Source organism: Eschrichtius robustus, chromosome 14 (assembly GCF_028021215.1).
Source record: "Eschrichtius robustus isolate mEscRob2 chromosome 14, mEscRob2.pri, whole genome shotgun sequence".
NCBI lineage: Eukaryota > Metazoa > Chordata > Mammalia > Artiodactyla > Eschrichtiidae > Eschrichtius > Eschrichtius robustus.
Genome location: NC_090837.1, coordinates 20,952,057 through 20,979,154, shown reverse-complemented (window position 1 = coordinate 20,979,154; position 27,098 = coordinate 20,952,057). Strand labels below are relative to the sequence as shown.

The 27,098-nt window shown below is 42.2% G+C and overlaps 1 protein-coding gene and 1 pseudogene across 3 annotated transcripts in view; one reads left to right on the top strand and one right to left on the bottom strand.

Annotated features, from left to right (window-relative positions):
* Window positions 1–8,742: 8,742 nt before the first annotated feature.
* On the bottom strand, window positions 8,743–9,056 carry LOC137776516 (cytochrome c oxidase subunit 7C, mitochondrial pseudogene; annotated as a pseudogene).
* Window positions 9,057–9,279: 223 nt separating this feature from the next.
* The window catches only part of RNF185 (ring finger protein 185), a 33,741-nt gene continuing 15,922 nt past the window's right edge, over window positions 9,280–27,098 (top strand). For 2 of the 3 annotated variants that reach the window (XM_068563865.1, XM_068563863.1), the window contains exon 1: window positions 9,280–9,368. The gene's annotated coding sequence lies outside the window, so the exon portion shown is untranslated. Of the gene's footprint in view, window positions 9,369–21,002; window positions 21,073–27,098 lie in introns of all 3 variants that reach the window. The other variant, XM_068563864.1, reaches the window with a different exon arrangement.

The window sequence follows — 27,098 nt, the reverse complement described above, 5'->3', positions numbered from 1 at the left end:
CAGGGGACTGGGAGTCAGGCACTGTGGAAGCCACGGGCTCAGGGTTCAAATTGACCCGATTTCCCATCCCACTCTGCCACGGTTGGGCAGTGTAAACATCAGCCAATGATTCCACCTCTCCAAATCCCAATTTTATTTTGTTTTATCTTATTTATTTATTGGCCGAGCCGCGACGCGCACCACTGGACAGCCAGGTAAGTCTCCAAGAGTTGCATTTTCTTTTTTGGCCATGCCATGCAGCTTGTGGAATCTTAGTTCCCCGAACAGGGATTGAACCCCAGGCTCCCTGCAGTGGAAGCATGGAGTCCTAACCACTAGACCATCAGGGAATTCCCTGAGTCCCAATTTTACAGGTGAATAAATCAGATCTGTCTACACCAGTGCTGAACAATAAAACTCTGATGCAAGCGACGAATGTAATTTAAAATTTTCTAGCCACAGTTTAAAAAAGTAAAAGAAACAGGTGAGCTTAATTTTAATGATACATTTTATGTAATCCATGTGCAAAGTATTATTTCAGCATGTAATCAATACTTTTAAATTATTTTTTTTTATTTTTTTTTTTATAAATTTATTTATTTGTTTTTGGCTGTGTTGGGTCTTCGTTGCTGCACGCGGGCTTTTTATAGTTGTGGTGAGCAGGGGCTACTCTTCGTTGTGGTGCACGGGCTTCTCATAGTGGTGGCTTCTCTTGTTGCGGAGCACAGGCTCTAGGAGCACGGGCCTCAGTAGTTGTGGCACGTGGGCTCAGTAGTTGTGGCTCGTGGGTTCTAGAGCGCAGGCTCAGTAGTTGTGGCGCACAGGCTTCATTGCTCTGCGGCATGTGGGATCTTCCCGGCTCAGGGCTTGAACCTGTGTCCCCTGCATTGGCAGGCAGATTCTTAACCACTGCGCCACCAGGTAAGCCCAATAATTTTAAATTATTAACGAACTATTTTACATTCTTTTTTTCATACTAAGTCTCTGAAATCGGTGTGTATTTTATACTTACAGCGCATCTAAATTTGGATTCCACATTTCAAGGGCTCAGTAGCCCCATGAGGCTAGAGGCCTCTGAATTGGACAGCACGGCTCTGTCTTGATCTGTGTGGTGGTTACGCAGGTGTGTTCATATGTAAACATTCGTGCAGCGAAACACTTAAGACTTTGACCTTTTTTGTATGCAAATTATATCTAGTCTTGAGAAAAAAAAAAATTCCCGGGTTTCTGGCCTGATCATGGGTGGACAAAGGGCGGGGCGATTTCCTGGGGTGTGGGATCCAAGGTGACAGATGGGGTGCAGGGTGGGGGAAAATGAGAGTCTGAGGATCTTGGTCCCTTTAGGTCTTTGTTGCTCCCGGGCCCTGGGAAAGTTTCCAGTCACCCAACCAGGAGCTGTGCAAACCTCGGCTGCCCCCTGGTGGCCAGGTAGCAGGTGGCAGGCAATTGTTGACCTTGGTGCCTGGGCCCTCTCCCCACACCTGAGAGGGGGTCATGGTGTCACTCAAACTTCTCTCCTAGACCTCACAGTCCTGGCCATGGGCATCCCTTCTACCTAGGATTGCTTGATTAGCAAAAAATAAAAGTCACCATGTTAAATTTGAATTTCAGATAAATGACAAATAATTTTTAGTATAAATATGTACCATTCATTGTTTATGTAAAATTCGGATTTCACTGAGCATCCTGTATTTTATTTGGTCACCCAACTTCTAGCTCATCCTCCAGGACTTGGAAGCACAAAATACAGTTCTACTTTGCTGTGTGACATTCGTCATATTCCTTCAGTTTCCTCCTCTGTAAAATGGCCGATAATTCTTTCCTCAACGAACTATTAAGAGGACTCACTGAGATGGGAATTCCCTGGCTGTCCAGTGGTTAGGACTCGGCGCTTTCACTGCTGGGGGGCTGGGGTTTGATCCCTGGTCGGGGAACTAAGATCCCACAAGCCGTGTGGCACAGCCAAAACAAAACAAAACAAACAATCAAACAAACAAAAAACAGGACTCACTGAGAAAAATGTAAGAAAAAAAATCTCCGTATAATGCCTGGCACATGGTACACCCTGAGTGAATATTCCTCCCTTCCTTCCTGAGCTCCCAGAGGTGCAGGGCAGAGATGGGCTGCCGGATGAGTACCCCACCTCCCTCCCCACACTGCCCAGGGTTTAGACCCCATGATTTCTTGGTGCCTTCTTGATTTTCTGCTCCTTCACTAGGAAATCTTCCTTGGTTTCCTAGACTTTTGTCCAAACCTCATCTGTGTTGGGAATATTACAGAATCCTCTGGGAAGAGCCTAACTCCCAGGAATAGGGTCCTCCTTTCCCAGTTCTCAGAAGATTCCAGAATATAGCCCTGATACCATCTAGTGGCCATGTCCCTAAACAAATAATACCATCCAGACCTGAACCTGAGAAGTCAGGCTGGTTCACTCTGCCCTCGACCCAAGTGAGACGCTGCCCTCGGCCAGCAGGGCTGCCATGTGGGCAGAGCCCTAGGCCAGGCCTTGGCGGAAGGCAGAAGAAACGGACCGTGAGCTGTCCTGGGACAGAAGGATTGATGGCAGGGGTGCAGTGGACTTCAGCCCAACCTTAGAACCCATGCACAGAGAATGAGAGGAGCCTGAGGCTCAAGGTTAGGTGACATGCCTGAAGGTACACAGCAAGGATTTGCACATTTGCTCTGGGATGGGTAACTAATGAGGCCATGCTTCTAACAGGCCCACCTCCTCTGAGGAACAGTTGGAGTTGAGGAGGACTGGGGGGGCTTTCTCTGGCTTATTCTCCATTCTGTTTGCATACATGGTCTTTCTCTCTGAGCCTCCTGGACCCATGGGGGGAGACTAACCCCAGCCTGGGGTTGGGATGGGGATGGACCAGGCTCAGGGAACCTTCTCCCCCATGTCAGGTGAGGAGACCAAAGGAAAAAGTGATGCCACCTCCTCACCACCTACCCAAGCTGGACTGGTTCCTGGGATCCTGGAATCTTCTCTCTCTGCATTGAACAGAGGAAAACACTGAGGCCCAGAGAAGGGCAGGGATCTGTGAGCCTTAACAGATCACATAGGTCAGAAGGTCCCCTAGAATCATTGCCTCTCCTCACCCGGCAGATATACACCTGTGAGGCCTCAGGTCCTTAATCACACTTTTCTGCTTCACAATAACTTGCCCTTTCCCACTATTCAACCTTCCTGGCCCCCCAAAACCCTTGACACAAGTCCCCACTCCCTCTGAGGCTCTGCAATGGCCTCTTACTTGTCTTGTGCTCTTAATCTCCACCCCTTCCCTCTGCACTCTGGAGAAGATCTGATTGCCTCTGCATGGACCCCCGCTCCCCCTTGCCCCTACCCTTTCTTTCTTTCCAGCCCCATCCCTCCCTCTGTCGCTTCATAGACCCTACTCTCTGGCCCAGGGTGGCAAGGCAGCATTTTAACAGGAAGAGGTTTGTTGGCAGATTCCAAATGAACCTGATTCTTACCAGCTGTGTGGCCTTGGATATGCTGCTTAACTTCTCTGGGCCTCTAGCTCCTCTTGTGTAATAATACTTGTTTCAAATTTTGGGGGTAAGGATTAAACTGCATAAAGCCCTTAGCACTGTGTGTGACACGTTAATAAACATTCAATAAATATTAGCTGCCATTATTAGTATGCGTGTTATTATTAGTCTTGGAGGAATAACTGGAGAGGAGGTGAGGGGGTGGGGGAAAGTTAGGGCTATTAACATGAGAACCCTTGGGATGCTCAGAGCAAGCAGAGGAAGACATCAGAACATTTCTATTTATTTTATTCTTCCCCACAGGAATGAATATTTTTTATTTAGCACAGTTTGCTGTAGGCATCAAATACTATTAAATCCATGCTGGGTCCTAGCAGCATAAATGCAAACATCACCAACAGGGCTTCTGGGGTCTGTAAGTACCTTAATGTGCTAAGCAGAGAAGATATTACTTGATATATTTTTGAAGCTGAAGTGCTTCCAAGTTTGGTAGTTCCAATTCTGTTATGTCTTGGGAACATTTTTAATAGCAAGAACATGAAGAAATAAACAGTGCTGGTTCCCTTACGTTAAAGTTTCAGGAACGTTTCCAGAAGAGACCATGAGAATGACCTCATTTCTGACAAAGGAAAAGTTGAACTCTCGCCTTTAGTCTGCCTCATGAACCCAAGAAAAGGACAAAGGGGAATACAATCAGCACGTTGTCTTAATTGGAGCTGTTGGCTTCAATATCTTTTCATAACGATGGTGCTCTGTGACTTTTCAAAGGAGGTAGCAGCTCAAGCAGGAATTTTATTTTATTTTATTTTATTTTTATTGTAGTATAGTTGATTTACAATGTTGAGTTAATTTCTGCTGTACAGCAAAGTGATTCAGTTATACATATATATTATTTTTCATATTCTTTTCCGTTATAGTTTAGAACAGGGTATTGAATACAGTTCCTTGTGCTATATAGTAGGACCTTGTTGTTTATCTGTCCTATATATAATAGTTTGCATCTCAAGCAGGAATTTTCTAAAGTACACTGAGAGCTCTCAGTGCTAAGCCTGTTTCATATCCTCACAACAACCTTCTGAGGTAGGAATAAATCTTTGCATTTCAACAGGTGAGGAAATGGGGGCTTCTGTAGGTGAAACTGATGTCTGAAGTCACATAGCTAGTGAGCATGGGATCTTTGAATGCTCTCCAATCAGAGACCACCAGAAACACACCCGTGGTTGAACAAGTTGGGTTTATTATTTGTTACAGCAAAGTGAGGGATGTGAACTATGAGGAATGATAGGGCATCTCAGTAACAGAGTCTTAGGAAGGACATTTAGGATTTGGGCTTGTGTGTGGTAATTTGGGGGAGGGCTTAAGGAAGCAGTGTTTCCAATTAAGAAATGGGCAGAAGACCTAAATAGACATTTCTCCAAAGAAGACATACAGATGGCCAATAGGCACATGAAAATATGCTCCACATCGTTAATTATTAGAGAAATGCCAATCAAAACTACAATGAGGTATCACCTCACATCAGTTAGAATGACCATCATTAAAAAGTCTACAAATAATACATGCTGGGGAGGGTGTGCAGAAAAGGGAACCCTCCCACACTGTTGGTGGGAAAGTAAGTTGGTGCAGCCACTATGGAAGACAGGTTGGAGGTTCCTCAAAAGCCTAAAAATAGAGTTACCATATAGTCCAGAAATCCCACTCCTGGGCATATATATGGAAAAGACAAAAATTCTAATTGAAAAGATATATGCACCCCAGTGTTCATGGCAGTACTATTCACAATAGCCAAGACATGGAAGCAACCTAAATGTCCATCAACAGATGAATGGATAAAGATGTGGTGTGTATATATATATATATATATATATATATACACACACACAATGGAATATTACTCAGACATTAAAAAGAATGAAATATTGCCATTTGCAGCAACATGGATGGACCTAGAGATTATTATATTAAGTGAAGTAAGTCAGGCAGAGAAAGACAAATATTATATGATATCACTTATATGTGGAATCCAAACAAATAATACAGATCAACTTAACAAAACGGAAAGACTTACAGACAAAGAAAATAAACTTATAGTTACCAAAGGGGAAAGGGGAGGGCGAGGGATAAATTAGGAGTATGGGATTAATAGATACACACCACTATATATAAAATAGATAGGGAATTCCCTGGCGGTCCAGTGGTTAGGACTCCACGCTCTCACTGCCGAGGGCCCGAGTTTGATTCCTGGTTGAGGAACTAAGATCCCACAAGCCTCGCAGTGCTGCCAAAAAAATAAATTCTAAAGATTTTTAAAATAAAATAAAATAAACAAAAAGGATTTACTGTATAGCACATGGAACTATATTCAATACCTTGTAATAACCTATAATGGAAAAGAATCTAAAAATAAATAAATAAATTTTTTAAAAAAAGAAAAGAATCTGAAACTGTACATTTGAAACTAACACAATATGGTAAATCAACTATAGTTAAATAAATAAGGAAGCCGGGTTTTATCTGGATCAGATGCTGTCTATGATGGGGTACCTTGGTAAATCTTATCTAGAACGCGGGAAGACGAGACTGAGTCTAAAGCTGTAATTGGTGAAGAAGTAGCAATCTCTATATGAGCTAGGTTAGGGAAATACTTGGTCATTTTTGTGCTTTGGACAATGCTCTTGCTTTGTCTGGTTCAGACATGATTATGGAGAGGTCTTTATATTGTCCTGATCCATCACAGTCACAGAGCAGCCTTGTCTGATGTTGATGTTCTGTGTTCTGTTTTTATGCTCAACAGGAGAACACCAAGGCCTTCCTGTAAGTGCCAGGCTAGCTCCTGGGTATCAGGGGCTGCTTTTCTGTTTCTCAGAGCCTGGACTCAAATCCAGGTTCATGTGACTAGAAACATCCCTGTGTCCACAGGAACTTGAAGAGAAGTCTGGCAGATGAGGAATTTCATCTATGAGTTTATTTCATCTACTACCTTCACCCCTTACTCAGACCCAACCCCTAAGACAGTCCCTGGGATAATTGCAGGCACTTAATAAATGCTTGTTGAATTCATGAAACAATGAAGATGGGTGTTAAGCACTCCAGAGAACGGGACTTCCCTGGTGGTGCAGTGGTTAAGAATCTGCCTGCCAGTGCAGGGGATACGGGTTCGATCCCTGGTTGGGGAAGATCTCACATGCTGCAGAGCAATCAAGCCCGTGCACCACAACTACTGAGCCTGCACTCTAGAGCCCACGAACCACAACTACTGAAGCCCGTGCACCTTAGATCCCGTGCTCCGCAGCAAGAGAAGCCACTGCAATAAGAAACCCGTGCACCGCAATGAAGGGTAGCCCCCGCTCATCCCAACTAGGGAAAGCCCATGTGCAGCAACAAAGACACAGCCAAAAATAAATTAAAAAAAAAAAAGAACTCCAGAGAACAATGTCTGGGTGCAAATTGCAGCTCTATCACCTATCAGTATGTCATCTGAAAACTGTTAATTAAATGATAAAATTGCATAAACTTTTAAAAGTTTTCCTTTACCCATTTGTATAGCAGAGGTAATCACCAAAACCATTTGCCGGGCTGTTGTGAGGATCAAATGAATCATTGTGTGGTGTGTGCTTAGGTAAGCTCGGTAAATGTTAGCTATTAATATTTTCAAGCCAAGTAGCCCATTAGTTTTGTGATTGTATGTTTGATATTTTTCCTGCTAGGCATGAAAGCAAAGATCTTGTCTTGTTTCCTACTGCATCACCAGTGCTCAGCATATAAATTAATGTTTGACAGGTAAATAAGTAAATTGGCTAGAACCAAGGCACTCCCCTCATTCTGGGGGTAAATTTTAATTTTCATATCATTGTCCATTGAAATAAAAATGCACAATGTGAGAGCTGTTTCAGTTTTATTTGGGGACTTACTGATGACTATAGCCCAGGGGTAGACAGCCTCTTAGATAGTTTTGAGGAACTGCTCCAAAGAGGTGGGCGAGGTTGGTTTATATGTGATTTTGGAGAAGGGGTATGTGCAATCAAGCACATATCTCAGTAGAAGGTTGCTGTGAGTCACGAGGAACACATATCTCAGTTAATGACATTAGTGTCTTTCTAGGTATGAAAATATGCAAGAAATTGGGCTCCTAAAATTTTCTCCTGAAAATATCTAACCATCTGAAGACCTGTTCTGCCAGTTTTCCCAGAGCACAGAGTGCCTCATTCCTGATCTTCGCCCCTGAACTCCTTTCATTGTGTGTTGAAGGTCAGAGACTACGGTGGCTAATGACTCAATCCTTGTAGAACCGGGTGTCAAGAGACCTTCTTTAGTTGGCATCTGAAACTTAAAGAAAAGTTGCAAAAATTATGTAAGGAACTTCCATATACCTTTCACCTAGATTCATCACTTGCTTACATTTTGCCTCATTTGCTTAAATCATGCTCTCAATTTTTATACACCTGAATTTTTTTCTGAATCATTTGAAATTAAGTTGGAGACATTGTGCCCTTTTACCCCTAAATACTTCAGTGAATATTTCCTAAGAACAAGGGAGTTCTCTTAACATAACCACAATACAATGATCAAATGTAGAAATTTTAACATTGATACCCAACCCCTAAACCACGATCCATATTCAAATTTCGTCCCTTCCAGGAAGCACATGATATTTACTTGACCTATAACTGGTGATGTTAACTCTGATAATTTTGATTCACTTGTTCTGCGAGGTTACACCTCTGTGAAATTCCTATTTTCCCTTTGCAATCAATAAGTAATCTATGGGAGACCCTTTACTGTGTAACCATCCTGTTCCTCTAGCTTTACCGTCCATTACTGATTTTCTATCTCCGTCATATTTGCTAGTTGTCATTCTACTAAAAGGAAGAATTTCCCCTTCTCCCCCATTTATTTAATCACTTCTTTATTTATATCAGTAAAGAGTCATTGGGTTATAATTTTATTCAGTTATATTCTGTTACTATCATTATGTGTTTTGCTCAAATTGCCCAGATTTGGCCAGTGGGATCTCCTTCAAGTTAGCTCCTGTGTCCTATGACATATTCCCATCATTCTGATTCCCATCATCCTTACACTCTGTTCCAACAAAAATGTTGCAAGCACGTCTGGGGCTTTCCATGCCCGGACTTAGGCTTTTTTTTTTTTTTTTTTTTTTTTTTTAAGGATTTATGCTATGTTTATTTACAAACATATCTAGGATGCTGAGTTCAAGAGTTTGATCCTTTTTTCAAAGAGACTGCACATCTTAAAATGTTCCTCTTCATATCTGTCTCATGGATTATTTTTTAAGCAGTTGGTGTCTTACTATATAGAAAGGTGCAGCAAATCCAGACCCAAAGTACAAAGTCATCATAGCTAGTAACCGCCACTTGTTTTCCACTGAAAATGGTATATTCTTCCCTGGACCCTCCTCATAGTGGCTCCTACGGACCACAGAGGTTGTGAACCTCCGGATGCTTTGTCCCAACATAGCGCTGTTGGAAGCCCTGCGAAAGGCGCAGAAACTTAAGGCGGAAGAAATGGCGGCAGCACACCCAGCACTCCTTCCTCCACGACCTTGTTCCCCTGTGGGCAAGGGCCGAAAGGGAAGATGGGAAATCCGGACTTAGGCTTTTTAAAAAGCTGCCAAACGGTCCCTGTGTTTTTCCGCTTCCTGCCAGCAGGCGGAACCTTAGAGCCCAGTATCTGGGGCCGAAGCACAGCGGCGCGGACCAACCTTTTCCGGTTGTGGCCGGAAGTCCCCGGAGAGCGGCGGCTCTGAGTCAGCTGACCAGGGTCCGCGTAGGAGGAATCTGAAGTCCGGCCGGACGGACCCAGCTAAGGGACTGGCTGGGCGGCCGACGGACGGACAGGCTGGGGCGGCCTCGGCGGCGTTAGCTGAGCAGGGGCAGGTACATGAGGGGTTGGGGCGGCAGGTGGGGGCCGTCCAGGTTGAGGGACTCGGGCGGGGACCGGGTTCCGCCTTCAGCAGGCCCACGGGCTGCGACACCTGAGCCCAGGAGCACAGACACAGCAAGTCCGGCTCTGGCCCGGGCCATTCGCCCCAGAAGGGAGGTCAGGCTTGTATTGTGGTCTTTCGTCCAGTGATTACAGTTTGGGGAAACTGAGGCCCCAAGTAGGGAAAAGGCCCCCACAAGCTGTCCTTTCCAGGTAGGGACTCACTCTAACTCTGACTTCCAGTCGAGGCCCCTCTCTCATGTGGAGGTGCTTTTAATGAGTTTGCCCCGATTGGAGAGGCCGAGGCCCGGAAGCGCGCTGAATAGAGTTGGGCTTGGGAGTAAGAGACCTGACTTTGAGACTTCGTCGCCGACAGCCAGTTGTGCTTTATGGGCCAAATCCTTTCGCTGTGTCGGGCCTCAGTTTCCTCATTTGTAAAACAGGGCAGTGTATCTCTAAATATGGTTCTCACAGCCTCTGCTTTGAAACGCCCTACGGTGCATACTTCACAGTGCAGGACTCAAATAAGACTCTGATTTAGAATCTGGGTCGCAACCAGGGAAACTACATTTTGAACATACTCCTCGGGGGTCCTCTGCATACCGATGTTTGAAGCCCACTGATCTTAAGTGCTTTGTTGCTGTGAGTTCTAGATATGCATTCTTTGCTTTGAGGCAGCTGGAACTTGTTCAGGATCTTTGGAGGGCGGGGGGGGGGGGGTGGCGCTGGCGAGAATGTTTAGCCCAGAAAAGAGAGCAATGGAAGGGAAAACAAAACAAAAAAATCTCATCAAAAACAGAAAAGATTGTTATGGTGAAGAGGGCTTCCACTTCATCTTTGCGGTTTAAAGAGGCAGAAACTAGGATCAATAGGTGGATTCTACAGGAAGACAAAATTTTGATTTAATAGAAGAACTTAATGCTGGCCACAGGTGACCAGCAATGGAATGGATTGCCTCCAGAGGTAGTGAACTCCCTGTCAAAGGAGTTATTAGATGGAGGTCCTTTTCAACTTGAAAATGTCTAAATGTGAGTAGTTACTTTGAGTCTTTCTGGTGCTGCCTTCCTTTTTTCTGCCCTCTTTTCTTGACATCTCCATCCCCCCAGCCTACATCTCCAGAAGTGAGGCCAGTGGGTTTGAACTTATGTAATCTCTTCCTTGTCCTGTGTACCATCCTTCTTTTCAAGGACTTTGGAATGGCCCATCTGATAAGGGCTCCTTAAGTGTTTGTTGAATGAATAACTAAGCAGGGTCCCCACCCCATCAGTTTGTAGCTTATTTTCTTAGAATAACTTGGAAGTGAATCTGAAGACTTTGATGAGGAGAAGCCAGTGAACTCTTTGGAATATGGGTTGGAAGGAGGCTGTTCAAGCCAGCCTCCCCCAGCTCCAGGACATAAATCCCTCTTTAATCCTCTCTCCAGCAGTGTGTTGTTATAGATGTTGTGTCTACTGAGAGAGTTTTTGCAATCTGTTGGCTAACTTCATCAACATTTAAAACCAGTCCTGTGATGGACTTGACTTGCCAGTTCATCCTCACATGTAATCTGCAGATAATGCTTCTAGCATAAATTTAGTTTTCTAATTAAACATCAGAGCTCCTTATTTTGTGATTTACAAAACTCCAAGCAGATCACTTTTTAGAAACCTGTTAGAATGCTTACGTTGCCCTATAGAGCAGAGGTTCCATATTGACCCAATCCTGCTGGAATGCCCCTGCCAAAAAAAGGTTGGGTTTGAGCCAAGACTTCCTGCCTGTGTTTATCTTCCTCCCTTTTTTGTTTGTGTTTCCTAGGATGTAAAGAAAGTTGTGAAATGCTTATTCAGATATTATCCAGGTGTTGAGTAAAATGATTGTAATTTAGTGGTGTCTTTAAAACTTATCAATCTGAAATTTTCCTCTTAAGAAAGTACCTAAATCAGCATTTTAGGAAAATCGAACCAAGTTTCTATAAATAAGGTTTTATTGGAACACAGCCACACCCTTTAATTTATATACTGTTTTTGGCAGCAGAGTTGCCCCAAAGACCATATGGTCCGCAAAGTCTAAAGTATTTAATGTACAGTGCTTTTCAGAAAAGAAATTGCCAACCCCCTGACCTGCACCATGTACTTTCTTTTTTACTTTGAAATAATTTTAGACTTCCAGAAATAATACACAAACTTCCTGTATACTCTTTACCCAACTTTCCCTAATGTTAACATTTACATAACCATAACATTGTCTAATAAATTTAACATAAATACAGTACTACTAACTAAGCTATAGGCTTTATTTAAGTTTTGCCATTTGTCCCACTAATGTCCTTTTTCTGCTCCAGGATCCAGTCCATTTTCCCACATTGCATTTAGTATCAAGTCTCCTTAGTCTCTTAAATCTGAGACAGTTCCTCAGCCTTTTTTGTCTTTCATGACTAAACTTTTGAAGAGAACTGGCCAATTATTTTGTAGACTGTCTCTCAAATTTATTTTTTTGAGGTAGAATTCACATATAAAATTCACCATTTTAAAGTGTGAATGTTGACAAAGTTATGCAACCATCACCACTGTCTTAGTTCCAGAACATTTTCATCTTCTGAAGAAGCCCGGTACATGTTAGCAGTTTCTCCCTAGTCTCCCCTCTTCCCATCCCCTGGCAACCACTAATCTGGAATCACATGTATGTGGCCTTTTATGTCTGGCTTCTTTCATTAAGCGTAATGTTTTTGGGGTTCATCCATGTCATAGCATATGTCAGTACTTCAGTCCTTCTTATGGCTGAGTAATATTCCACTGTAGGGATATACTGTGTTTTGTTTATCCATTTGTCAGTTGATTGACATTTAAGTTGTTTCTGTCTTTTAGTTGTTATGACATGCTGCTCTGAACATTCATGTACAAATTTTTGTTTGAACATATTTTCAGTTCTCTTAAATGTGTTTACGTAGGAGTGAACTTGCTGGGTCATATGGCAACTCTATTTTTAACTTTTTGCCTGCCGAACTGTTTTCCACAGCAGCTCACTATTTTACATTTTCTTCTTTTTTTTTAATAAATTTATTTATTTATTTATTTTTGGCTGTGTTGGGTCTTTGTTGCAGAGCACTGGTTCTAGGCACGTGGACTTCAGTAGTTGTGGCACACAGGCTTAGTTGCTCCACGGCATGTGGGATCTTCCTGGACCAGGGATTGAACCCATGTCCCCTGCATTGGCAGGCGGATTCTTAACCACTGCGCCACCAGGGAAGTCCACCATTTTACATTTTCATTAGCAATATATGAGGATTCCATTTTCTCCACACCCTCTTCAACATTTGTTATTGTCCTTTATTATTATTATTTTTTTCCACCCTAGTGGGTGTGAAGTGGCATCTCATTGTAGTTTTATTTGCATTTCCCTAAGGCTAGATGGTGTTGAACAGCTTTTCACGTGCACGTTGGTCATTTCTTCTTTGGAGAAATGTCTATTCAGATCCTTTGCCCTTTTGTAATTGAGTTACTTGTCATCATGTATAATTTTACATGTAAATATTCAGAGTTTGCAGATCCCCTGAAGCCCCTTGAAGTAATTCAGTGAGAGCTGAACTGCAAAATCTGAGGCAGTGCCAGTAACTCCGTGACCTGAAGGCAGTTGGATTTGGACATGTTGAAGTGCAGAGTGAGTTGTACGTCTGAAACTGCTGACCACTCAGAGCTTGGTTCAACCCCAACCACTGCTGACCATGCAGAGCTGGGGGGGCCATGTCAAGTGAAAGGGGTACTACAGCATCATCCCAGATGTGATAAGACCACTAGGAGATCCTGTAATTTGGGAGCTGCTCTTGTGTTTGTCTGGTCACAGGCAGGGAGTCGAGGAGTCAGTGGTAGTTGGAAACGCTCGGGACTGGTGATAGCTTTGGGCAGCTGCCTGAGGTGGCAGAGCTACCAGTGCACCCACGCTTCTCTTGACCCCAGAGCATTTGACTCTAACTAGACTATCTTGAAAACACACACATTCAGACACACACACCCCAGTAATTCTAATTGTGAAAGTAATATGTGCTCATATTAGACATTTTGGAAGATACAGGAACTGCCCTAGAATTTTCTGCAGCAGCTGAATCATTTTACATTCCCACCAAAAGTGCACAAGGGTTCTGATTTTTCCACCTCCTCACCAACACTTGTTTTCTGTTTTTTTTTTTAAATAGTAGCCATCCTAATGGATATGAGATAGTATCTCATAGTTTTGATTTGCATTTCCCTAATAATTAGTGATGTTGAGCATCTTTTCATGTTGTTATTGGCCATTCGTATATGTTCTTTGGGGAAATGTCTATTCAAGTCCTTTGCCCATTTTTGAATTGGATTGTTCATTTTTTTGTTGTTGAGTTTTAAGAGTTCTCTATGTATTCAGGATATTGATCCCTCTGATATTATGATTGGCAGATATTTTCTCCCATTCTGTGAGTTGCCTTCTTACTCTGTTCATAGTGTCTTTTTTTTTTTGGCCGCGAGGCTTGCAGGATCTCAGTTCCCCAATCAGGGATTGAACCCGGGTCACAGCAGTGAAAGTGCCAAATCCTAACCTCTAGACCACCAGGGAACTCCGCTGGTCTATCTTATAAATGCTCTCCTGATGGTCCTCCTTGGGACCTCCTATTGAAAGGAGAAGTGAGATCATTGTTTTTGTCAAGTATATGCTGATGTTATTAAAACTCTTAGAAAGTTTTCTCCTTAGTTGGTTAAACCTTGTCGACCTTATTCATTTTCTTGATACTCTACCTTTAGAGTATTTCAGAGGTCTTCAGCTCAGCTGCAAATAAAATTTGAATTAATAAGATTTTATAGAATCTGAATTTAATAAGAATTTACTGACTGCGTGAAAACAAAAGCAAAACTCTCACTTTGAAAACTTCTCTGATGACGAAGGACAGACACAATTACCCCATTTGCAGGTGAGGACCCTGGCTTAGCTGAGTGGCAGAGCTGAGCATCAGACTAGGTCCTCTGGCTCCAGGTTTGTCCTCTCACTGTATTATACTCGAAATTTACAGCCCTTAACTAGGATCTGTCCAGTCTGAAGAGCTTCCTTTAATACAATATTTTATCCAGTTATATTGGTTTGAATTGAAATTGGCAAATTCCCATCATTTATTGACATACATTTATTGAACATGTACTCTGTGTCAGGCACTGTGCATGTGACTCTAGGAGGTGTCTAACTAGAGTGAGCAAGACAGTTCAGTGAATAATTAATCCTCTATGTGAGTAGCATAATCTCTAATACAGGTCAGTACTAATTTGGGGAAACCTGAACTTTTTCTGGTTGCATATCCCTGATCTTTTTTTTTTTCATTTGTTTAAGAGTTTTGGACAATACTTAAGAAAAAATTACTCTGAAACAGTTATGTAACATTTCCAGTTCTGAAAAACATCACTGAAGAATGTCTTGTTCTTTTAGGACACTGATTTTCTACAACTTTAGTTGGCTACATTGACTTATCTTGAGTTGTACACTTCTAAGCAGTCCTGGGCATCAGAGCCATCAGCCCATGCACATTTATGAGGTGTTCTTGAGGTGTCTAGCCCTGTGCTGAGCAAGGCACCTGGAAGCTGGGTCTGGGCTTGAGGAGATAGACACACAAACAGATCACTGAGGTACTTAAGCATATTGGCTTAGGAGTTGAAAACTTTGCCTTTGACTGGCTCTGTGACATGGACAAGTGACCTAACTACTCTGCGCCTTAATCTAACATCCCAGGGGATGCTGAAGATGATAAGCAGTGTTTACCTCAAAGGTAGGTTGTAACAATTAAATGAGATGATTCATGTAAAGGGCTGAGCAGAGTGTTAGCTGATGTTTTTTATAGTGATAATAGATATAACAAGTGCCTCCTGATTTTGACACTTTTGGGGAAAATCTGATTTTGCCCAGATCAAACTGTGTCCTGTTCTGGATTTCCTCATACACAGTTCTGATGTCTCACCTACAATGCCTTCAAGGAGCGATGCTCATTCAGAAAGGGAAGTTGTGACTCATTCATTCAGCAAGTTAACCAAATACCTGCTGATTGCATAGCTCCGTGGGGAGTATGAAGAAGCAGTCACACCTTCATTGTACTCTGTGAGACCTCACAGTGGAGGAGCGATTAACATTTCTTGAACACTTAACTATGTGCCAGGCACTGTGCTAGTCCCTTACTGTTTTACCTCGTTAATCCCTACAACTATCTTGTGAGGAAGGTAATTGCCCCATTTTAACGGATGAGTAAAAAAAGGCTTGGAGAGAAAATAATGACTGAAGTCACAGAGTAAGTAGTGGAGCTGAGATTTGAACCCAGAGCCATCATATTCCTCTGTGCCATGATAATTTTTTTTTTAATTTAGTTAATTTATTTATTTTTGGCTGCATTGGATCTTCATTGCTGCGCGCGGGCTCTCTCTAGTTGCAGCGAGCAGGGGCTACTCTTCATTGTGGTGCGCGTGCTTCTCATTGCAGTGGCTTCTGTTGTTGCGGAGCATGGGCTCTAGGCATGCAGGCTTCAGTAGTTGTGGCACGAGGGCTAAGTAGTTGTGGCTTACGGGCTCTAGAGCGCAGGTTCAGTAGTTGTGGCACACAGGCTTAGTTGCTCCGCGACATGTGGGATCTTCCCGGGCCAGGGATCAAACCTGTGTCCCCTGCATTGGCAGGCGGATTCTAAACCACTGCGCCACCAGGGAAGTCCCTGTGCCATGATAATTTTTTTTTAATATTTATTTGTTTGTTTGCGCCAGATCTTAGTTGAGGCAGGAGGGCTTCTTAGTTGCGGCTCCAAGATTCCTAAGTTGTGGCTCCCCAGCTCCTTATTTGCGGCACACGGGCTCCTTAGTTGTGTCATGCAAACTCTTAGTTGCGGCATGCATGTGGAATCTAGTTCCCTGACCAGGGATCGAACGCAGGGCCCCTGCATTGGAAGCGCGGAGTCTTATCCACTGTGCCACCAAGGAAGTCCCTGTGCCATGATAATTTTTAAGGACAAAAGTCCATAATAGGTTAAGGAACATTTTAAGACAGTGATACAAGGAATGACAGAAGGCAGCCTCTTGAATGACCCTCGAAAGTTTGTGCTGGGGTAATCCGAATCCTACTTCACCCTTAACTTATGAAACCTGGTAAACTTTAAGAAAAATCATTGAAGCTTAAAACAAACAAAAACACTTTTGATTTAGAAATAACGGAAAATGAAACTTCTCTGGTGGTCCAGTTGTTGAGATTCCGCACTTCCACTGCAAGGGGCTTGGGTTCGACCCCTGGTTGAGGAAGTAAGATCCCGCGTGCCACGCGTACATACACACACACACACACACACACACACACACACACACGAAAGAAAAAAGAAATAATGGAAGACAATGCGAAGAAGTAGGAACAGCTGACCCTAGAATTCCCACTCAGATATGTGTTATGTTTGGAAATTGTTATCTCTAGGGCCTAGCATAGTGCATGGAACATAATGGATTTTAATAACTAATTAGCGAGTGAATTAGTGAATTTAAAATACCTTCCCAAACTGCCAAAATTACCCTATGTTTCTCATGCTACTTATGCGTTCTCTTTTGAAAACATACATATCATTGGCAAAGATGGGGGTAACAAGCACTCTTACGTATTTTTCATGGGACTAAAAATTGGCACATCCTTTTTGGAGGGTATTTGATACAGAATTACAAATACAGATACCCTTTGACCCAGTAGTTCTACTTCTGGAATGTGTCCTAAAGATATAGTCTGGTACCATTGGTCTCCAAGGCAGGGAACAGGATGACTAGGTTCCAGGGATGGGAGAGAGAGACTTTTCAGTCTATATCCTTTTGTACCTTTTGAATTGAGCCATGTGAATGTGTTACTTATTAAAAGTATAACTCAAGGGCTTCCCTGGTGGCGCAGTGGTTGAGAGTCTGCCTGCTAATGTAGGGGATACGGGTTCAAGCCCTGGTCTGGGAAGATCCCACATGCCGCGGAGCAACTAGGCCCGTGAGCCACAACTACTGAGCCTGTGCGTCTGGAGCCTGTGCTCCGCAACAAGAGAGGCCGCGATAATGAGAGGCCCGCGCACCACGATATGAAGAGTGGTCCCCGCTTGCCACAACTAGAGAAAGCCCTCGCACAGAAACAAAGACCCAACACAGCCAAAAATAAATAAATAAATAAATAAATAAATAAATAAAATATTTAAAAAAAAATTTCCTTCCTTTAAAAAAAAATATATATATAACTCAATAAAATTTAAAAATGTGAAAATTTCTGAGAGAATTATTATACTGAGGCTCATCACACCTTAGTGTAGATTTCTTTAATCAGATTGCTTTCCATTTTGTCCCCTATTGAGATCTGATGATCTGGGACCTTTAACATCTTCCCATATTTTTTCTGAGTCTTAATAACATAGTACTTACTATGGAAAAAGTGGAAAGTACAGTTAAGTGTGAAAAAAGCTTTAAAAATTTGCCCATGATTCCGTTATCCAAAGACTACTACAGTTAATATTTGGGCCCCTTCCAATTTTTTTCTGTATCTTTTAACCTGTTAATATCATACAGTATGTTCAATTTGGTATACAATTTTCTATCCTGCTATTTTCATTTAACGTTATTTTATATAATTAAAATTCCCATATAGGCTAAATCCTTATGGAAGCGTAATTTTTAGTGGCCTTGTAATCTGTCATGTGAATTTACCAGTTTATTTAGCAGGGGATGGGAACTGGATGGGGAGAGAAAGAGACATTGGAATCATGGAACCATTTGGAAGGTTAGGCGGGTCTGGATTTGGTGGCTCAGCAGGCAATGTGAGCTCGACAGGCAGGGGCTGAAGGCATGAGGATTTCCAGGCCTTTCTTCCTGCCTCAATTGCAGCCCTTGCTGCCCTACCACCCCCACATGTTCTCTGGGCTCCAGCCACACTGAACTTGGCAAATTGAGTTATCTACTTGTCCTGTGTACTGCGTCTCTGTCCTCCCCAGCAAGCCCTGCCCTCAGGCACTCTGTACACACCACTGTCAGCACGCAGCACACTGGGCTGCCTTGTTGGTTTACTTACCTCTATCCCCTTTTAGACTGAAACCCTTGAATGCCTGGTAAATAGGATCATTAATAAATCTTTGAAGGTAGGTGTGGGGTTAGTTGTACAGATAGAGAGGTTAGAGGATACCAGAGAAAAAGACCAGTGCAGCCCTAAGGAAAAGAGGCCATTTGCTCAGCCTCTTCTGTTCTTCTGGACCTGAAAGGCTGTTCAGGTCCTTGGTCCTATACTTGAGGGCCAGGCCTCTGAGCTATAGCCTAGGGACCGAAACTCCATTTAGACTCCAAAATTTTAGAGCCTGGGTTCTGTGTGTTCCAAGTTCCAATCAGCTTACTCAGATTTCCTCCCACTCTAACCTTCTGTGAGTGTGATGTAGGCATTCTCAGAATGCGAGTCCCATCTCTGCCTACGTGTGATCCTGCAGCAGCCTAATGAGCAGTGAAGACAGGCTGGGGCTCGCCACCGTTCCGGCAGAAAGCTTCTGTACGAACACGCATGTGCCCACAGGAACAGGACTTCTGCTGGGTCACCTCTCACATCATGCCAGTTATTTATCATCCAAATTTGTAATCTTCATAATTAGAATCACCATTTCCAGATGCCTCTATACACCCTGGTCCAGGAATTCTTAGAGCTGAAGGGGCAGAGAAGGCAGATTATGAATACCTGCGGTTCTCTAGAACCTGAGAACTGAACACAAGAATACTACAAAGAGATTTCCTCGTGAGGTCACATTCCCTGGTGATTCCTTGAGGGATATGCAGCTCTCAGTTTCTCTCCCTTGCTCAGTTCCTGTGAGGTGGGCCAGGCTAGCTCTGGGAAGGTAATAGGAGTGAGGATGCTGGGTCAAGCAACGTCAGCTGCCAGGCTCTGCGTTCCTAAGAGATCATTAACTATCACAAATCTGCCTTCGTTCCAGCACCACATGTGCTGCCGTGGACATCTCAACTTCAGGGATGTTTTTCAAAACAAGCTGTGAGCTTGTTTCTTAAATGATCAGCTTTGTCCCAGATGGGCCAGGTGCTGGGTGGTCTTGAGATCTCAGCAGACTTGTCCCCCACCCCCCAAGTTTATCTGACCTCTTCATAGTCCCTGTGGGCTATAGTTGGGGGCTGGGTATTCTGAAGGACAAGCTCTATGGTTACTGTCCCTCCCAAACTCTGTGCTTTGCTGTGCTGTGCTGTATTGCTTTGTGCTTTTGGTAGAGTCTCCCCTTAAGAGCTGATTTTCCAAAACTCTTCATCAGAGAATCTTCTGGAGTGGAAGGTGGGACACTTATTTAAAAATATAGATTCTTGGGCTGTAGCCAGTTCCAGGTCCTATTTAAATCACCGAGGGGGTCTAGGAACCAGATCTCTGGGAGGGTGCCTTGTTTAGGAAAAAGAGGCAAATTTGATGGAGCGCCTTGTTAAGAATTCTTACAATTAGTTCCTATTCTAGACTCCAGGGGTTCAATGTGGTCTTGCTCTTTTTTACCCCTTTCACCCCAGTTGGTAGCACCAGGCCTCGATTGTAGTTGGTACTAGAGATCCTTTGGTTTCACGCATAAATGGATGAGTGGTGAGTTTGCTTTGCACTCACTTCAAAAAACACAGAAGTTAAGAGCATTGCACTGTGAATTTGAGGGAAAACAAAGACCAGGTATTTAATTTTGTAAAGTTGCATGTTAAAGGGTAACAGGTAAGAGTGAAAAGAGTGCTGATGTGTTGGAAAGTCTGAATTGGGCACAGAATTACATGTATGATGGCCTGGCCTTGGGTAAGTCCTCTAACATCCCTGGCCTGATGTCCTCTGTAAAATGGAGTGAGGGTCAGAAGTGGTAGTAGGTGTGAATGTGCTTTGAAAACTAGAAAGTGAATTCAGCTCAGGAGTGAAGAATGGTCAGGGTAGGGACAGGGGCACAGAACCAGCCACAAGAAGGCTACTGTGTGGTCAGGTCCAAATCCATAGGCCTTACAGGGAGCAGGAGAGCTTTTAACAGCATGGCAGCTCAGATAGGCTCAGGGCCAGCTTCCTTTCTACTCTGTCCAGTTTCTGAGCCGACTAGGGTCCTCTGTTCTCTAGGGCAGTGTCCCAGTCCTGCTGGGCCCATGAGGCTGTGTCCACATTTTGTTGTCCTGCAGGTGCTCAGTGGACAGTCCCCAGGGAAGGCTGCTCATTTCTGCCTTGCTGCCCTGGCGTGGTGAGGTTCCTGTGTGTGAGGGAAGGTAGGAGGTGAGGAGAGGAGGCTCCAGTGACAGGGCCCAGGATATGTAAAAGAGAGGTTATGTGAGCAGCCGGCCTGGGAGTTGACCAAAACCAGTCACACGTGCCTGCGCCCACTCACTCAGAAAATATTTGCGTGCCTACCAGGATGAAGCTCTAGAGCTCGGGTAGGGACCACGTGGTCAGTCTGCTAAGAATTAGAATGAGCGTGATATGGTCTGCCTAGAGTTGGGACATGCAGGCCTGTCCCAGTGCCTGGCCTGATGCATGACTGCTATTCCCTGCAAACTCTGAGTTGACCTATTACTGTCCCCTGGCCATTCCTACCCTGACACTTACCATGATCCTGATTGTCCCCTTAGGCCTGTGTGTAGGAAAATGCACTGTGAAGAGCCTTGTTGGGCCAGTGAGTGGAGAGGGCAGCGAACCAGGGTAAGTGCATGTATGTGCATCTCCCCTGCAGCAGTGGCCCCCTCTTACCTTGGTGGGTCCTCCAGGTCACTGTGTTATCGCATATGGCCACCTTAGCAGCCCTGTAGGAGGTATGACATTCTCATTTTTCAGGTGAGAAAAGATACTCAGGCCATTAAGGGATTTCCCAGAGCTACATGGCTAGTCAGTGGTGGAGCCAGGACTTCAGTACAGAACCTTTCAGGATTGGGGAGAACTAGAACATCAGGGAAAAAAAGTTTTTAAATGCACTGTTATTCTTTTGTCTGATTTTAGAATTAATACAGGTAAAAATGTCAGTTTTATAAACACGGAGGACCTCTGAGCCCCCACCAGTACAGAGATAATCACTATTAATAGTTTGGTATGTTCTTCCACATTTTTAAAGACATTTTCTAATATTTATATTCATTATTGTTGTAACAAATGTAATATTGTACATACATTTTACAGTTTACTTTTTCAAAAATGTTATTGTAAAAGTAATATCTGCTTGTCATAAAACACTGAAACAGGATAAGAATATAAAATTCAAAGTTCCCCAGCCCCCTCTACCCACCACCAGAGCCTCCCATCGAGCCTCTTAGATAGCCTCAACCACCAGAGGGAAGACAGCAGAAGCAAGAAAAACTACAATCCTGCAGCCTGTGGACCAAAAACCACAGTTACAGAAAGATAGAGAAGATGAAAAGGCAGAGGGCTATGTATCAGATGAAGGAACAAGAAAAAACCCCAGAAAAACAACTAAATGAAGTGGAGATAGGCAACCTTCCAGAAAAAGAATTCAGAATAATGATAGTGAAGATGATCCAGGACCTCGGAATAAGAATGGAGGCAAAGATTGAGAAGATGCAAGAAATGATTAACAAAGACCTAGAAGAATTAAAGAACAAACAAACAGAGATGACCAATACAATAACTGAAATGAAAACTACACTAGAAGGAATCAATAGCAGAATAACTGAGGCAGAAGAACGGATAAGTGACCTGGAAGACAGAATGGTGGAATTCACTGCTGCGGAACAGACTAAAGAAAAAAGAATGAAAAGAAATGAAGACAGCCTAAGAGACCTCTGGGACAACATTAAACGCAACAACATTCGCATTATAGGGGTCCCAGAAGGAGAAGAGAGAGAGAAAGGACCTGAGAAAATATTTGAAGCGATTATAGTCGAAAACTTCCCTAACATGGGAAAGGAAATAGCCACCCAAGTCCAGGAAGCGCAGAGAGTCCCATACAGGATAAACCCAAGGAGAAACACGCCGAGACACATAGTAATCAAAGTGGCAAAAATTAAAGAGAAAGAAAAATTATTGAAAGCAGCAAGGGAAAAACGACAAATAACATACAAGGGAACTCCCATAAGGTTAACAGCTGATTTCTCAGCAGAAACTCTGCAAGCCAGAAGGGAGTGGCATGATATACTTAAAGTGATGAAAGGGAAGAACCTACAACCAAGATTACTCTACCCGGCAAGGATCTCATTTAGATTTGATGGAGAAATCAAAAGCTTTACAGACAAGCAAAAGCTACGAGAATTCAGCACCACCAAACCAGCTCTACAACAAATGCTAAAGGAACTTCTCTAAGTGGGAAACACAAGAGAAGAAAAGGACCTACAAAAACAAACCCAAAACAATTAAGAAAATGGTCATAGGAACATACATATCGATAATTACCTTAAACGTGAATGGATTAAATGCCCCAACCAAAAGACATAGACTGGCTGAATGGATACAAAAACAAGACCCATATATATGCGGTCTACAAGAGACCCACTTTAGACCTAGGGACATATGCAGACTGAAAGTGAGGGGATGGAAAAAGATATTCCATGCAAATGGAAATCAAAAGAAAGCTGGAGTAGCTATACTCATATCAGATAAAATAGACTTTAAAATAAAGAATGTTACAAGAGACAGGGAAGGACACTACATAATGATCCAGGGATCAATCCAAGAAGAAGATATAACAATTATAAATATATATGCACCCAACATAGGAGCACCTCAATACATAAGGCAACTGCTAACAGCTATAAAAGAGGAAATCGACAGTAACACAATAATAGTGGGGGACTTTAACACCTCACTTACACCAATGGACAGATCATCCAAAATGAAAATAAATAAGGAAACAGAAGCTTTAAATGACACAATAGACCAGATAGATTTAATTGATATATATAGGACATTCCATCCAAAAACAGCAGATTACACGTTCTTCTCAAGTGCGCACGGAACATTCTCCAGGATAGATCACATCTTGGGTCACAAATCAAGCCTCAGTAAATCTAAGAAAATTGAAATCATATCAAGCATCTTTTCTGACCACAACGCTATGAGATTAGAAATGAATTACAGGGAAAAAAACGTAAAAAAGACAAACACATGGAGGCTAAACAATACGTTACTAAATAACCAAGAGATCACTGAAGAAATCAAAGAAGAAATAAAAAAATACCTAGAGACAAATGACAATGAAAACACGACGACCCAAAACCTATGGGATGCAGCAAAAGCAGTTCTAAGAGGGAAGTTTATAGCTATGCAAGCCTACCTAAAGAAACAAGAAAAATCTCAAGTAAACAATCTAACCTTACACCTAAACAAACTAGAGAAAGAAGAACAAACAAAACCCAAAGTTAGCAGAAGGAAAGAAATCATAAAGATAAGAGCAGAAATAAATGAAATAGAAACAAAGAAAACAATAGCAAAGATCAATAAAACTAAAAGTTGGTTCTTTGAGAAGATAAACAAAATTGATAAGCCATTAGCCAGACTCATCAAGAAAAAGAGGGAGAGGACTCAAATCAATAAAATCAGAAATGAAAAAGGAGAAGTTACAACAGACACCGCAGAAATACAAAGCATCCTAAGAGACTACTACAAGCAACTTTATGCCAATAAAATGGACAACCTGGAAGAAATGGACAAATTCTTAGAAAGGTATAACCTTCCAAGACTGAACCAGGAAGAAACAGAAAATATGAACAGACCAATCACAAGTAATGAAATTGAAACTGTGATTAAAAATCTTCCAACAAACAAAAGTCCAGGACCAGATGGCTTCACAGGTGAATTCTATCAAACATTTAGAGAAGAGCTAACACCCATCCTTCTCAAACTCTTCCAAAAGATTGCAGAGGAAGGAACACTCCCAAACTCATTCTATGAGGCCACCATCACCCTGATACCAAAACCAGACAAAGACACTACAAAAAAAGAAAATTACAGACCAATATCACTGATGAATATAGATGCAAAAATCCTCAACAAAATACTAGCAAACAGAATCCAACAACACATTAAAAGGATCATACACCACGATCAAGTGGGATTTATCCCAGGGATGCAAGGATTCTTCAATATACGCAAATCAATCAATGTGATACACCATATTAACAAATTGAAGAATAAAAACATATGATCATCTCAATAGATGCAGAAAAAGCTTTTGACAAAATTCAACACCCATTTATGATAAAAACTCTCCAGAAAGTGGGCATAGAGGGAACCTACCTCAACATAATAAAGGCCATATATGACAAACCCACAGCAAACATCATTCTCAATGGTGAAAAACTGAAAGCATTTCCTCTAAGATCAGGAACGAGACAAGGATGTCCACTCTCACCACTGCTATTCAACATAGTTCTGGAAGTCCTAGCCACGGCAATCAGAGAAGAAAAAGAAATAAAAGGAATACAAATTGGAAAAGAAGAAGTAAAACTGTCACTGTTTGCGGATGACATGATACTATACATAGAGAATCCTAAAACTGCCACCAGAAAACTGCTAGAGCTAATTAATGACTATGGTAAAGTTGCAGGATACAAAATTAATACACAGAAATCTCTTGCATTCCTATACACTAATGATGAAAAATCTGAAAGAGGAATTATGGAAACACTCCCATTTACCATTGCAACAAAAAGAATAAAATACCTAGGAATAAACCTACCTAGGGAGACAAAAGACCTGTATGCAGAAAACTATAAGACACTGATGAAAGAAATTAAAGATGATACCAACAGATGGAGAGATATACCGTGTTCTTGGATTGGAAGAATCAACATTGTGAAAATGAGTATACTACCCAAAGCAATCTACAGATTCAATGCAATCCCTATCAAATTACCAATGGCATTTTTTACGGAGCTAGAACAAATCATCTTAAAATTTGTATGGAGACACAAAAGACCCCGAATAGCCAAAGCAATCTTGAGGGAAAAAAATGGAGCTGGAGGAATCAGACTCCCTGACTTCAGACAATACTACAAAGCTACAGTAATCAAGACAATATGGTACTGGCACAAAAACAGAAACATAGATCAATGGAACAAGATAGAAAGCCCAGAGATTAACCCACGCACCTATGGTCAACTAATCTATGACAAAGGAGGCAAAGATATACAATGGAGAAAAGACAGTCTCTTCAATAAGTGGTGCTGGGAAAACTGGACAGCTACATGTAAAAGAATGAAATTAGAATACTCCCTAACACCATACACAAAAATAAACTCAAAATGGATTCGAGACCTAAATATAAGACTGGACACTATAAAACTCTTAGAGGAAAACATAGGAAGAGCACTCTTTGACATAAATCACAGCAAGATCTGTTTTGATCCACCTCCTAGAGTAATGGAAATAAAAACAAAAATAAACAAGTGGGACCTAATGAAACTTCAAAGCTTTTGCACAGCAAAGGAAACCATAAACAAGACGAAAAGACAACCCTCAGAATGGGAGAAAATATTTGCAAACGAATCAACGGACAAAGGATTAATCTCCAAAATATATAAACAGCTCATTCAGCTCAATATTAAAGAAACAAACACCCCAATCCAAAAATGGGCAGAAGACCTAAATAGACATTTCTCCAAAGAAGACATACAGACGGCCACGAAGCACATGAAAAGATGCTCAACATCACTAATTATTAGAGAAATGCAAATCAAAACTACAATGAGGTATCACCTCACTCCTGTTAGAATGGGCATCATCAGAAAATCTACAAACAACAAATGCTGGAGAGGGTGTGGAGAAAAGGGAAACCTCTTGCACTGTTGGTGGGAATGTAAATTGATACAGCCACTATGGAGAACAATATGGAGGTTCCTTAAAAAACTAAAAAAAGAATTACCATATGACCCAGCAATCCCACTACTGGGCATGTACCCAGAGAAAACCGTAATTCAAAAAGACACATGCACCCGAATGTTCTTTGCAGCACTATTTACAATAGCCAGGTCATGGAAGCAACCTAAATGCCCATCAACAGACGAATGGATAAAGAAGTTGTGGTACATATATACAATGGAATATTACTCAGCCATAAAAAGGAACCTAATTGAGTCATTTGTTGAGACGTGGATGGATCTAGAGACTGTCATACAGAGTGAAGTAAGTCAGAAAGAGAAAAACAAATATCGTATATTAATGCATGTATGTGGAACCTAGAAAAATGGTACAGATGAGCCAGTTTGCAGGGCAGAAGTTGAGACACAGATGTAGAGAATGGACATATGGACACCAAGGGGGGAAAACTGCGGTGGGGTGGGGATGGTGGTGTGCTGAATTGGGCGATTGGGATTGGAAAAAAAAAAAAAAAAAAAGTTCCCCAGCCCTCCTAATCCCAGAAATCACTGTTGATAGTTTAGTATGTGCCTTGTAGACATTTTCTTTGCAAAATATATCCTCATTTGTGTACTTTATTCTCACCTAAATAAATTCATACACATACTCTTCTGCAACCTGACCTTTTTAAAAAGTATCTTTTATAATGGAAAATTTTCAAGCACACAAAAATAAACTGATGCAATGAACCTCCATTCATCATCCAGCTCCAACAACCATCAACTTCCTTGTTCTTGTTTCTTTTCTCTCTACTTTCACTTTTCCCCCTGGGGTATTTTAAAGCAGATACCAAACATCTTATCATTCCTTCATAAATACTTAAGCATACGTATCTAGCAGATGAAAAAATTTTAAATATGCCACTA